The sequence below is a fragment of the Petaurus breviceps genome, unplaced genomic scaffold (assembly GCF_028583685.1).
Source record: "Petaurus breviceps papuanus isolate PSGF00001 unplaced genomic scaffold, PetGlider_PUasm1.0 90919, whole genome shotgun sequence".
Lineage (NCBI taxonomy): Eukaryota > Metazoa > Chordata > Mammalia > Diprotodontia > Petauridae > Petaurus > Petaurus breviceps.
This window is the reverse complement of record NW_027187378.1, coordinates 25,282,416-25,296,092: the sequence shown is the minus strand read 5'-3', so window position 1 is coordinate 25,296,092 and position 13,677 is coordinate 25,282,416. Positions and strand designations below refer to the sequence as shown.

The window sequence follows — 13,677 nt, the reverse complement described above, 5'->3', positions numbered from 1 at the left end:
GAATGACATCCCAACAAGTTGTCATAGCCCCCACTTAAAAACCTCCAGTGCTAGGGAGCTTAATACAACTCCAAAGCAGCCCTTTCCACTCTTATGGCTCTTAGTTGCTAAGAGAACCAGGTTTCCTCACCAGAAGGTCATTTAAGGAGGGTCTCCTTCCGAGTCAAAGGACACGCTAAGTGCAGCCCCTCCAGGGACTTAAAGGGGAAGTCAGGGCACTTGGAGTATTCTTTTGGGAGTCCATCATCCTTGAGTAGCTATAATCCCAAAGTACCAGATGTGGTCAGCAATTGCTCTGGGAGGTGGAAAACCTAGGCCTTCCCAAGTCAACCTCATTTTATAAACTTGCATATTCATGCCCATTGAAGGACATTCAGTTGGTTGCTTGGCTCCATTATATACAGGAAATAGGAGCCCAACTGACCAACTTTTCTTTGGAGGAAAGTTGGGGAATTTGAAATCAGAATGTCAGAATTGGAAGATGTCAACTACCCAGTGGCTTTTGTTTCCCAGATGAGGAAAGTAAGGCTCAGACAAGTTAGGTGACTTACCCATGGAAGCAGTGTGGTGTTGTGGAAAGAAGGCTCACTAATCTTGGAGTCAGCAGAGATGTGGATCTTAATTCTATGTCTGACACTTCCTAGATGTGACACCCTGAGTAAGTCACTGAACCTTGCTGAGCCTCAGTTTCCTCATGTGAAAGATGGGGAAGAAGAATAATGACCCCTGTAAACGTCTACCTCCCAGTGTTGTTCTGAGATTTAAATGAGCTCCTGTGAGTAAATAGCTTTGTAGATCTTACAGTGTAAGTGCCAATGATACTAGAGTAGAGATGGATAACAGGCTCTTGAATCCAAACTGAGTGTTCTTTCCATTGTCCTGGAGCTGGTCTAGCCAATGGTATGCTGATAAATGTTTAACGACTGACTGGCTAAAAAAAAAAAAAGTATGTAAGAAACAAGTTTAATCTGCATTATTAACATTTTCTCCATCACTTTCTTAGTGTAGACAATCAGCAAAACAATAAATCAAGCCCTGATCTGTAGACTCCATGTAAATGTTCACACTGAAGATTTAACAATCAGCTCTCCTGAGCCAAGCTGGCTCAAGCACACCCTTAGGTTCAGCATTCTGTGGAGAGTGGCCCCTTGACACCCCAGATTTGTTCCTAACAGGTTCTGAACCTATATTCTGCCCCTCTCTCTGTTCTCAGGCTGTTCCATACCAACCTCTCACCAGTTCTGGGACTCAGGCCCCTTCCTCTATTGTCTGAGACCCTAAGAAAATGCTTTCAGCTGAGCAGTTAAGAAACTAAAGAAAGTCTTGGCTCCCATATATTAAGCCCTACCTTAGGGAATAATTCCTATCCCTCAGCTAAGATTACTGGGGCATACCCTTCGAAGGGTCCTGCCTTATCTCTTTTCTAGAAAGAACTGTTGTGGGATTGAATGAGCTACCCAAAGGCAGGACCTCTCTGCTGGAGGGAGGTGAGTGTAGAGTGGGGCAGTAAGAAAGAAAAAAAACAGCTACTATTGTTTGCTTTTCCTAGCCAGAAAACCCATAAGAAGTTCAGAAAGGGCAAAGGATTGAGGAAGGATGACAGACTGGTGACAGGCAGTCCTCCCCAGCATTCCTCCCCACTGCTGATGGAACTGGTTCAGAAGTCTTTGGTAGGATATTACCTACCATCCTGAAACTCCCACAGACCCTGGGAATCCTGGGAAACAAAAGTTTTCCAAACTCCAAGGATGGTACTAGGATAGCCCCCAAAATGGCAGCCTGATTCAAGGGGTCATTGGCATGGAAAGTCACATTCACTATCTGTTGCCATCTTGCTATCATACCAGTTTAAACAACGCTCATTGTTACATGACTACTTGGCAATAGATATTTTTCTAAACCTTGATGGGGCTGTTTGGGTACTGGGACCTACCCCTCTTGTCCTTGGAGACTCTGCTATCACCCTTGCTTGATAATGCATTTGCAGTTTGACACAGTGACTTTCCAAACCCGAGAACAAAGGACTTTATTCTAATGAATGTGATAAAGAAAATAATCTCTGAAACAAAAGCCAATAAAACAGGTTGTGGTGGCATTTAGCTAGCTGATTGCTTATTCATGCCCTGCCTTTAATCATGCAACCCAAAGGCTTTCCAGACTGCAGCTATCACTGGGGTAGCTTCCTGAAGGCCCCTCCCAAAGGTTACCTCTAGCTTTTTAGAGCATTAATGCCATGCTGTCTTTGAACTTGAATTCTGGAAAAAAAAAGGAATGCCAGGAAGCCCTAGGGACCTTCCAACTCACCAGGTTGTAGGCTCCATTCTCTTCACTGGTCTCCAAACTCCCCGAAGAACCTTGAGGCAAAGAGACAAGAGCTGAAGTAAATGAACCTTTTTGAATGCCTCAGACTCCAACCAAAGAGCCTCATCTTCAACACATGGTCAGCCAACCAGAATCAATTATAGAATGTCTACACACACTCCACAGTCTGTCTCTCCAAGGCACTTCCCTTTCACATCATGACAATTGTCTGGGCAGCAGACTCCCCAGGTTTTCTATGTGGAAAGATGCCATCCCAGGTGCTCTGCAAATACCCCAACCAGACTGCCATTACAACAGTATACATTACAGAACAATTAGAAGAGAATTCAGCAACTCAGCTTAAAACCACTGTTGTACTGTTGAGCACAACTCCACCCTTCCCTGCCCCAATTGATCCTGAGCAGGAATTTCAGCACAACTCCATCCTTCCCTCCCCCAATTGATCCTTGAGCAGGAATTTCAGCCTAGGGTAAAATCACTACTCTGTTCTTCCTCATCCCTTGCTCCCCCACCCCCACCAGATATTCCCCATCTCCACCCATTCTAGGTTCCCTGTCCCTCAAGCCTAGGGAAAACTTTGTGGGAGAGGGAAATTCAAATATACACTGACCAATCACTGATTGTAGTTTCAGCTTACATAACCTGACTATTATAATCTCTTTAAAAACCAGCACATTGTCCATGCCAACTCATTGTCTGATCTGGGTATGTGACCCCGCGAGTCCCTCGGTAATAAAATCCACTTCCAAATTTATTCTTGGGGATCTTCTGTCTCGCTCCTTTCATGCTCTACCGTACCACTGCTAGGTCTCTCTCCCAAAGACATTTAAAAAAAATAGAAAAGGATCTATTTGTACAAAAATATTTATAGCAGCTCTTTTTTGTAGTGGCTAAGAACTAGAAATCAAGAGAAGGCTATTCATTGGGGAATGACTGAACAAAGTGTGATATATGATTGTGATGGAATACTATTGTGCTGTGCAGGCAGACTTCAGAAAAATCTGGACCTCACGAACTTACAAAGCGAAGTGAGCAGAGCCAGGAAAATGTCATATACAGTAACAACAATATTGTTCAATGAAGAATTGTGAATGACCTAGTTATTTTCATCAATACAATGATACAAAACAATCCCAAAGGACTCATGAAGAAGCGTGCTATCCACCTCCAGAGAAAGAACTGATGCTCTTTGAATACAGACTGAAACATGCTGTTTTTCACTTTCTTTCATTCATTCTTTTTTTTTTAATTCAAGTCTTCTTGTACAAAGTGACTAATATGAAAATGTTTTACATGATTGCACATGTATAACCTAGATCAGATTTCTCATTGTCAGGGTGGGCAAGGGAAAGGAAGGATAGAATTTGGAACTCAAAACTTTTTTTAAAAAAGTTTTAAAATTATTTTAACATGTAATTAATATACTTTAATAATAAATAATTATATAATCAATAAAATCACTGATAATTAACTTTAGTAATGTAATAAAAAATAAAAATATTAAATTAAAATTAAAAAAAAACCCTGTTACAATCTTCTTTTTTTTTAATTAATTTGTTTCCTTTTTTTTTTTTTTTTTTTTAAAGCAATCAGGGTTAAGTAACTTGCTCAAGGTTACACGGCCAGTTATTTCTGGGTGTGGTGCTGAGTGTCTGAGCCCGGGATTCGATCTCCAGGTCTTCTCAACACTGGAGCCGGTGCTCTTACTCGCTGTGCTACCTGGCTGCCCCCAATTTGTTTCCTTTTAGTTTATAAGATTCAATTCCACAATTCCTTGAGTTTCAAATTTTGTCCCCCTCCCTCCCCTCCCCCCCCACCATGGCAGCATACAGTCAAGTATAGGATCTACAAATACTTCCACATTAGACATTAGTCAGGTTATAAAGACAGATTGTATCAGATGGAATGAAAAATGGTAAAGAAGAAATAAAATCAAACAAGAAAAGGAAAAAGATCAGGTAGTTTGTTTCAATCTGGATACAAACTCAATTCTTTCTAGTTCTTTCTCTGGATGTAGACATCTCTCTCCATCATGAGTCTTTTGGGATTGACTTATATCACTACATTGCTGAGAAGAGTCCAGTCTATCAAAGTTGGTAGTCACACATACGTTGTGTCTATAATTGTGTACAAATTTCTCCTGGTTCTACTCTTCTCATTCAACATCAGTTCATATAAGCCTCTCCAGGTAAATATGAAGTCCATCTGCTCCTCGTTTCTTATAGCACAATAGTATTACATTACATTCATATACTACAAGTTGTTCAGCCATTCCCCAATTAATAGGTACCCCCTTAATTTCCAATTCTTTGCCACCACAAAAAGAGCTGCTATAAATATTTTTGTACATATAGGTCTTCCTCCCACTTCTATGATCTCTTTGGGATACAACCCTAGAAGTGGTATTGCTGGGTCAAAGGGTATGAAATTCTTTATAGCCCTTTGGGCATAATTCCAGATCGCTCTCCAGAAAGGTTGGATCAGTTTACAAATCCATCAGCAATGCATTAGTGTTCCAATTTGCCCACATCCTCTCCAGCATTTGTCATTTTCCTGTTTTGTCATCTTAGCCAATCTGACTGGTGAGATGTGGTAGCTCAGTTGTTTTGATTTGCATTTCTCTAATCAATAGTGATTTAGAGCATTTCTTCATATGCTTATAGATATCTTTAATTTCTTTCTCTGAAAACTGCTTGTTCATATCCTTTGACCATTTATTAGTTGGGGAATGACTTGTATTCTTATAGATTTTACTCAGTTCTCTGTATATTTTAGAAATGAGGCCTTTATCAGAGACACAGGTTGTAAAAATTCTTTCCCAATTTCCCACCTTCCTTTTAATCTTGATTACATTGGCTTTGTTTGTACAGAAGCTTTTCGATTTCATGTAATCCAAGTTATCCATTTTGCATTTTATAATGCCCTCTAATTCTTGTTTAGTCATAAAGTCTTCCCTTCTCCACAAATCTGACAGGTAAACTACTGTTACAATCTTCGTGGGGGCTGTTAGGTAAGACTCATCATAGCATCAAAAAAGTTTCGCAATACTTCTAATTAGCCATTTTGTATTTTGTCTCTGATGGGCACTGTCCAATCACTACTAGCACTTGTCTGCTGGTGAAATAAGATAGGATTATCCTCTCTCCCGGTGGTGGCCAGATTCTCCATAGCAGATGTTTCTCCTGTCAGCAGCCATTGGTGCTCCAAGGACACTGTAGCTGCTGCATCATAGTCTTTTCAGGACATTCATGTCTTCCAGAAATTGAACTATCACTACTGGTCCTGGGTGTATCCACTGTACGATCCTTGTCTGCCTAATTCAGGAAAGGACAAACAAAAGAGAGAGACACCTGAGACCAAAGGGCCCAGTTAATTCCCCTAAGAACTAACTGCTATGTCAGTGGAACTGTCATCATTGGGATAGAGGAAAGACCCTGTCCTTTTCCACCCCACACTGGTGCCTTATATTGTGAGCTGCAGCCCAGAAATCACCATTCAGAATCTGCCTCCTCTTTTAATAGGCACCCTAAGTTATCAATCAGTTATTTTGGCTTAGAGGACAATTAGGGGACTCTCAGTGCTGCCCCTAACCTCCCATATGGTCAGAAGAAACCAGGCGAGAATATCCACACATGCTCTATAGAAACCCCATGGTTACAGTTTCTTTTACTATGATTTATGTTAAGTTCATGAAGTGTGAGGTTCCAGATGAGAAAGGGGAACTAACAGCTTTAAAAGAAACAAAAGATGTTTTCTCCAGCATAAGCTGAGGTCGAGATGGGAGCTAATAACAGGACTTCTATTGTTGTTTATCCTTTGTTCTTAGAGGACCATGACATCAGAGAGATGACACCATGACATGCAAGTGAATTGGATTTAAGTGAGGGAGGACTGTGCATAGTCAGGGCTTTCAGTTATGATGGCTATGTGAAAAGTTCTAAGCAAATCCACCTAACTCCCTTGGGGCAAACCTCTTAACACGAAAATTAGTTTCCAAAAAAGTGGGCCTGAAGAAAAACACCACTATTGAGCTATTTTCATAACATAAGAGATGATGCCAGGAGATAGAACCTAAATTAAGGGCTGCTCCAAGAACTGAGGCTTCCCAGTACATGGCGGTGTAAGAAAATTGGGCCAAGATCAGTGTGCCAGGGATCTGGGCTACCCCTAGGAGACTGTTCTGAAGCCAGCATCTCCCATGGTAGTACTCCAGGGAACAAAAACTGAGGCTGAAACTCCAGACCTCTGGGTAGGTGAGCAGTGAAACCAGTTAGTCCAGGAGTCTGGGAATACCTCAGATGATAAACAGAAGTTATCAGACTGTAACAGTGGGTAGGACTCAATACTAGTGTTGTGTCCAGCTCCTCATCTCAGGCCAGGGTTGTGGGAGAAGACAGCAGCTTTCAGACTGTAGCACAATGTCTGAAACCAAGAACTGAAGCCAAAGACATATGTAAACAGGAAAAAAAAAACTCATTACAATGAAAAAAATATTATGGATTAAAAGAATCCCAAGATAAAATCACAGAGTAAGGAAACAATTTAAATAATCACAAATAGAACCTCATTTAAAAAAAAAAGGATGATGCAGACTGAAGCAAACCTCCTCCTCTCTTTCTTTTTCTTGCTTGGTTTTGCTTCTTCTTTTCCATTGTTCATCCCATCGGTTACAATCCTTCTTCATAACCTGACTAATGTCTAATGTGAAAGTATTTGCAGATCCTATACTTGATTGCTTGCTGCCATGGGGGAGGAAGAGGGAGGGGGAGAAAATGTGAAACTCATGGGAATGTGGAACTGAATCTTGTAAGCTAAAAGTAAACAAACAAATTAATAAAGACAAAAAAAAAGGATGAATTGATGACAGTGACACTAAGAATGGTTGAAAGAAATAATAGAACTGAAACAAAAGACTAAAAAATAAAATGAAAAATAAGAATACTTGCAAATCAAATAAGTAGCTTAGAGCTAAGAGTGGATGATCTTACTCAATTAATTGACACTGAAAAACAGAATTCAATGATTCAGCAAGCCAACAAGAAATATTAGAACAAAGTCAAAAGACTGAAAAATTAGAAAAAGTGAATTAATTATCTATCAAAACCAACCAACCTGCATTGGCCTATTTTTTTTTAATGTGCAGACAAGAACAAAAAGAAGTTCAGGAGGAATCAGAAAGGTAACATAATTTTGAAAGTAACATGTTGAATTGTTACATAAATTATTCTTTTAATTCTGCTGTTTACTTCACCCTGCATTAGTTCATAAAATTCTTCCTAGTTTTCTCTGAAACTATCACTTTCATTATTCCAATAACACAATGTTATTCATTGACATTCATATACCATATACCATAATTCATACAGCAATTCCCCAGTTGACAGACATTCCCTCAGCCTCCAGTTCTTTGCCACCACAAAAAAATATCAGCTGGTGGCGCAGTGAATAGAGAAATGGTCCTGGAGTCAAAAAGAACTGTGTTCAAAACTGACCTCAGACACTTAGTAGCAGTGTGACTCTGGACAAGTCATTTAATTTATGTTTGCCTCAGTCTCCTCAATTGCAAAATGAAGATAATAAAAAACTACCTTGTAGGGTTGTTGTAAGGATCAAATGAGATATTATTTGTAAGAAGTGCTTAGCATAAATATTTATTCCTTTCTTTCCTGCTTTGCTCCCCCACCCACACAGACCCCTTCTATAATATTTTTTTTACATATGAGTCCTTTCCCAAAAAGGGTCTCTTTGAAGCAAAGATCTCTTAGTGATATTGCTAGGTCAAAGATTATACACAGTTTAATGACTCTATGGGCTTGATTAAAAATTGTTTTCCAAAATGGCCAGACCAATTCATAGCTCAGCTAATAGTGTATTGATATTTCTGTTTTCTTGCTGACCCTCAACATTTGATGATGGGGGAGGGGGAGGGGTTTTGGGTGGTGCCATGGTTGCTTTGAATGAATATGGGGTGATCTCCATATAAGGCCATGGGGGTGATCACCATATAAGGCCATAAATGTAAAACTGCGATGTGATTGGCTCGGATTCGCTATATATTTTCTTGTGTGAGAGGGCGCTCTCTCTCTCTCTCCGCCATGTAACTGTTGAAGAATAAACCACCCCGCTTCACTCCTCCGCCTTCTGTCTGGTGTTTTTCCCCGTGAGGGGCCGGTGACGACCGAAGACCCGGGATGGGTAAGTGAGAGGGCCGTGGGGCTAGTCGTCTAGATCTGTTGCGAGGGCAAACGCCCGCAACAGATTTTGGCGCCCAACGTGGGGCTGACCCTTCGGGATGACTAGCTGGCGGACGGCCTGCTGGACGCAGCTGGTCTGCTCCAGTCGCCAGGCAGCCTCGAGGCCACTGTAGCCTCGGGAAGAGGATAGGATGGGAACAGGGCATAGTATCCCTGTATTTAGGCCGGAGGAGGAGGAGAAGGGGGTGATAGCGGCACAACTTTATAAGCTCTGCGCCCAAAGGGGGGCAAAAATCCCCATTAAGACCTGTAGGGAGTTTATAGATAAGATCTGGGACATATGCCCTTGGGTCAGGCATGTCGGCATACAGGCCGATAGATGGAGAGTTGTGGGACAGCAGATGGCAGCTTTTGAGAATGGCTGCCCTGGTTCGCTAACACCCACTGATTTTTCGGTTTTTAAGATAGTGGACGCGGCATTGAATCCTTCCCCGATTGCCGCTTCCCGGTCCTTGGCCACACAGGTGGGCTCCTCATTAGCCGGGTCAGATTTTGAGTTAGAAAAAGGAAAGAATAAGGAATTGAAGGACCCAGGGGGCTTCGGTCAATATCCGTGGGAGGACTTAAGAGCTGCGGTAATGAATCAGGCGGCGGATAGTTCCGCTAGCAGTTCAGAGGGGGAGGATGAGGGTGGAGGGAGTGGGCGCCAGGAGGGCGCCCGGGGATCGAGGGAGAGAGGAGGGACCCGGAAGGGTACTCCCTCACGTAGGGAGAGGAGGGAGAGACGGGAGAACAAAGGGGAAACGGATGCAGGGGGCGTGCTCCCCGCTTCCGCGCCCTTTACCTCCGCCTTGCCACCAAGCACCTCCTGTTTGCCAGGCAATTACTGTCCTGCCCGGTCTTTCGCTGCTAGTTCCGCATATGTCGCCCCTCCCTGCCCTCCGCCCCCGCCTCCTCATTATGAGAAAGGGCGAGAGGCGAATATTTGTGAGGGAGAGGGGTTAATAAGGCGGAGCCTCCGTGTGGCAGCGGAGGCGGGCGCGGAGGTGGACTTCGCCTCTTGGGATGTCTATCCCATTTTGACTGATCCCCTTACGGGTCAGCGTACTCATTCTCCCATCCCATATAAGACACTGAAAGAGTTCAAAGAGGCGGTGACTAAGTATGGCCCTTCTTCACCCTATGTTAGGAGGCTACTTATGAACCTAGTGACCGCTCACCCCTGGACCCCGGGGGATTTTGACGAGCTAGCTATGTCCTGTCTAGACCCTGCTATGCATCTTGCCTTCCAGGCACAAGTGAAGAGGGAGGCCAGGCATTTGGCCCGACTTAGACCCGGCAGGGCCCCTCAAGACACTGAGCACTTAATTTGTGGCACTGGCCATTTTTCCAACCCGGCCGTGCAGGCAGCCTATGGGCAGTTAGAATTAGATGATGTCAAGGCCGCACACATAGCGGCCTGGGAGAAGGTTTCTGCCAAGGGTATGACAGGGGGCCCTAAATTAGTTGGCCTGAAACAAAGACCTGATCAGACCCCCCTTTCTTTTGTTAACCAAGTTCAGGAGACGGTCCATAGGACCCTAGGCAGCGGCCCTGGGATGGACATACTCATTAAGCAGTTGGTTAAGGAAGGCTTGCGCTCCAGGGAGGCAGCTGCGGTGGCATCCCTGCCATCGGAGGCCCCCTTGGAGGACGTCATAGATAAGTTAATGGACCTGCCCCCGGAAAATCCTATTGCACAGTTGGTTTGCACTGCCCAGGATAGGGACCGCCAGCTTGTAGAGGCGCTGGAAAAATTGACAGTCTCGAATACAGAGAGGGAACAGAGCCTCTTGGCGGCTATACAACAACTCAGCTCGTCAGCCCAGAAAGGTCCCGGCAAGCAGGCTTGTTTTCAATGTGGTCAATACGGCCATTATAAGGCCCAGTGCAAAGCCACCTCCAGGGGAACACCTCCTAAGTGTTTTAACTGTGGACGCCTTGGCCACATAGCGCGGTTTTGTCGCTCCAAGAATAAACAGGGCAGCGAACAAGCCCCTTTGGAGACCGGGGTCTCCCCCGGATCTCAACCGCAGGGAAACGGCGGGTGGAGGGGCCCAGCCGCAGGGCCCCTCCCCCATCCTCGTTAAGCGGCAATTATCCTCAGTTTGTAAGAGTCAGGGCCTCTCCTGGAAAACAACCCTCCATCTTTACACTTCCCCCTGGAGAGGCGATAACAGTCCCTGCCCATTTGCCTTTCCACCCAGCTGTAGTGACCGGCCTAGAAGGCTCTCCTGACTTTGAGGTCCCCACCCAAGTAGCAGAGGATATGGAGGCAATGTTGACCCTGTTTAATCCACACTGCACCCCCGTCTCCATACGGGCTGATCAGATCATTGCTAAGGCGTTTCCCTTCGGCCCCTCATCCCAGCATCCTTGCCAATTGAATTGGGCTCGTTCCATCACTTTGAACCGTCCCACTTTGATTATTCATGTTGAGACTTATCCGATCTTAGGGATCATTGATACGGGGGCTGATTGTTCAGTCATTAATTTGGATCAGTGGAGGAAAGAATGGCCCTTGATGGTTGCATCCACACCGGTCCAGGGAGTGGGGGGGAACAAGAAAGCTCAGAGATCGGCTCGTGCCCTCTCGTGGTCGGTGGATGATAATGCAGGCAGGTTCACTCCTTTGTGTCTCCCCGAGCTGCCTTATGCTCTGTGGGGGCGGGATGTCCTTGCACAAATGCAACTCTCCTTAGTAACCCCGGACTGCTTACCGGGAAATGGATAGGGACCACTCTCGATTTGAGCTTCGCCCCGAAATTGACCTGGACAAATAACCGCCCGGTCTGGGTTGAGCAGTGGCCCCTTAAAGCCGAGAAGCTCACTGCTTTACAAAAAATTGTTGGCTCCCTTTTGCAGGATGATAGGATTGAACCCTCCTTTAGCCCATATAATTCCCCAGTTTTTGTCATTAAGAAGAAATCAGGAAAATGGAGGATGCTCGTAGACCTCAGAGCTATAAATGCCTGTTTGCTCCCGATGGGCTCATTACAGCCTGGCTTACCTATGCCCGTAGCTATCCCCCAAAATTGGCATATCGCAGTCATTGATGTCCAGGACTGCTTTTACAGCGTTCCCCTGCACCCTGGGGACAGGGAGAAGTTTGCCTTTTCTGTACCCTCTATAAATTTCCAGGCTCCCTCTAAGAGGTTTCAGTTTAAGGTTCTGCCCCAAGGAATGGCTAATAGCCCTACCCTCTGCCAGTTCTATGTCGCCCAGATTTTGGAGCCAATTAGGGATCAATACAAGGAGGGCCAATGGCATGGCCCTGTAAAAGTGGTTGGAAGAAGGCCCGGCCACCTTTCCTTTTTTCCAAATAATGACCCAACAGCGGTACAGCAATGGGTGCCCCTTCACAAAGTTAGGGATCTTGACTAAGGCACCACCCCCGACAGGTTGGGGGGTGAGGAGAATTCTTGTTCTTCTTATCTTTCAGATTGTCGACTCACCCTCCTCATCTTGGGTCTCCTTGCTGAGAATGCCGTGATGGAATTACGCTGGGGACTGCTTTCCACCTTCCCGAGACCCATGCCTGTGACTTCTTCGGCACAAGTTTTTCCTCGTTTATTTACAGTTAACAACACCCTTAAGCTCCCTGTTCTGCACTTCAACAACGACACTAGGCCGGTGGAAAGTAACAGGACAATATCACTTAATGGGACGTTATGTTTTCAAATCACACCCACAGTCGATCCGGAACTGTCACCATGTGTCGGGCTGTTTCCTCAGGAGGCTGTGTGGTCTGACCGCCTCAACTTTACAAGCAAGAAGATAAGACAATTAAGACTGGCTATTGCAGTGGTGAATTCCACCTCTGTCGATCCTGCCGTTCTCTCCGGACTGTCTAAGTGGCTGCATGATGTTACAACCTGGTTTTCACAGTGGGGAGGCTTAACCTCCTCCACCGTGGTGTTTGTTCTTGTGATTATTTTGCTTTTGTATTGTGTTTGCAAGCTACGGCACCGTCAGGATGGCTACATGCTTCTGACCCAACAGGCCCTTTTTACCCTCCAAGAGGGGGGAGATCCTCAGGTATGGTTCCAGGCCATGGAGGACGTGTGACACCTGGGGTAAGACGGGGGTGACTCCATGACGGGCAACTCCTCCCTCCTCGGCCGCCTAAGACAGGACCCAGGGTGTCGGTGTCCTAGGACGGGTAAGGTTCGAGTGAATCGGAGGTGACCTAAGCCAGAGGCCCCCGCACCGCACGTCAGAGTCCTTGGGACAGGACCCCTGAGCGGTAATGGGATTTTTCTGTGGTCTTTCGGGCAAGAAGCGTGGTCACCTGTGTCGCCTGTAGCGGGAAGCTTAGCAGCCTGCACTGCCAATTCTTTTGACATATAGGATTATTGTTTGCTTTAAAGAAAAAGGGGGAGTTGATGGGGGAGGGGGAGGGGTTTTGGGTGGTGCCATGGTTGCTTTGAATGAATATGGGGTGATCTCCATATAAGGCCATGGGGGTGATCACCATATAAGGCCATAAATGTAAAACTGCGATGTGATTGGCTCGGATTCGCTATATATTTTCTTGTGTGAGAGGGCGCTCTCTCTCTCTCTCCGCCATGTAACTGTTGAAGAATAAACCACCCCGCTTCACTCCTCCGCCTTCTGTCTGGTGTTTTTCCCCGTGAGGGGCCGGTGATGACCGAAGACCCGGGATGGGTAAGTGAGAGGGCCGTGGGGCTAGTCGTCTAGATCTGTTGCGAGGGCAAACGCCCGCAACAATTTGACACTTTACTTTTTGTCTTTTATCACAATCTGATGATTGTTAGGTCGATTCCCAGAATTGCTTTAATTTGCATTTTTCTAATTAGGAATTACTTCGGAGAATTTTTTTTTTCACATACCTATAGATAGAGTGGATCTTCAAAATCTTCCTGTTTATAGCCTTTGACCATTGGTCAACTGTGGAGTGGCTCCTATTATTAATACATTTGAATCAGTTACTTGAGTATCTTGGAAATGGGACTTTTATCAAAGAAACTTTCTAAAATGGTTTTCCCCAGTTAACTTTTCCTTCTCTTTTTAGCTGTATTGATTTTGTTTGTGCAACAATTTTTAATTTTACAGAATCAAAGTTATTTTATTTTTTGTGATACCTCTTGCTCTATTGATA

General features: G+C 44.7%; 1 long non-coding RNA gene across 1 annotated transcript; it reads left to right on the top strand.

Annotated features, from left to right (window-relative positions):
• The first annotated feature begins 8,236 nt into the window (after positions 1–8,236).
• LOC138151999 (uncharacterized) lies at positions 8,237–13,164 on the top strand. Its single transcript, XR_011165988.1, has 2 exons — positions 8,237–8,517; positions 11,998–13,164. It is a non-coding gene; the product is annotated as an uncharacterized lncRNA (long non-coding RNA).
• Positions 13,165–13,677: the final 513 nt, after the last annotated feature.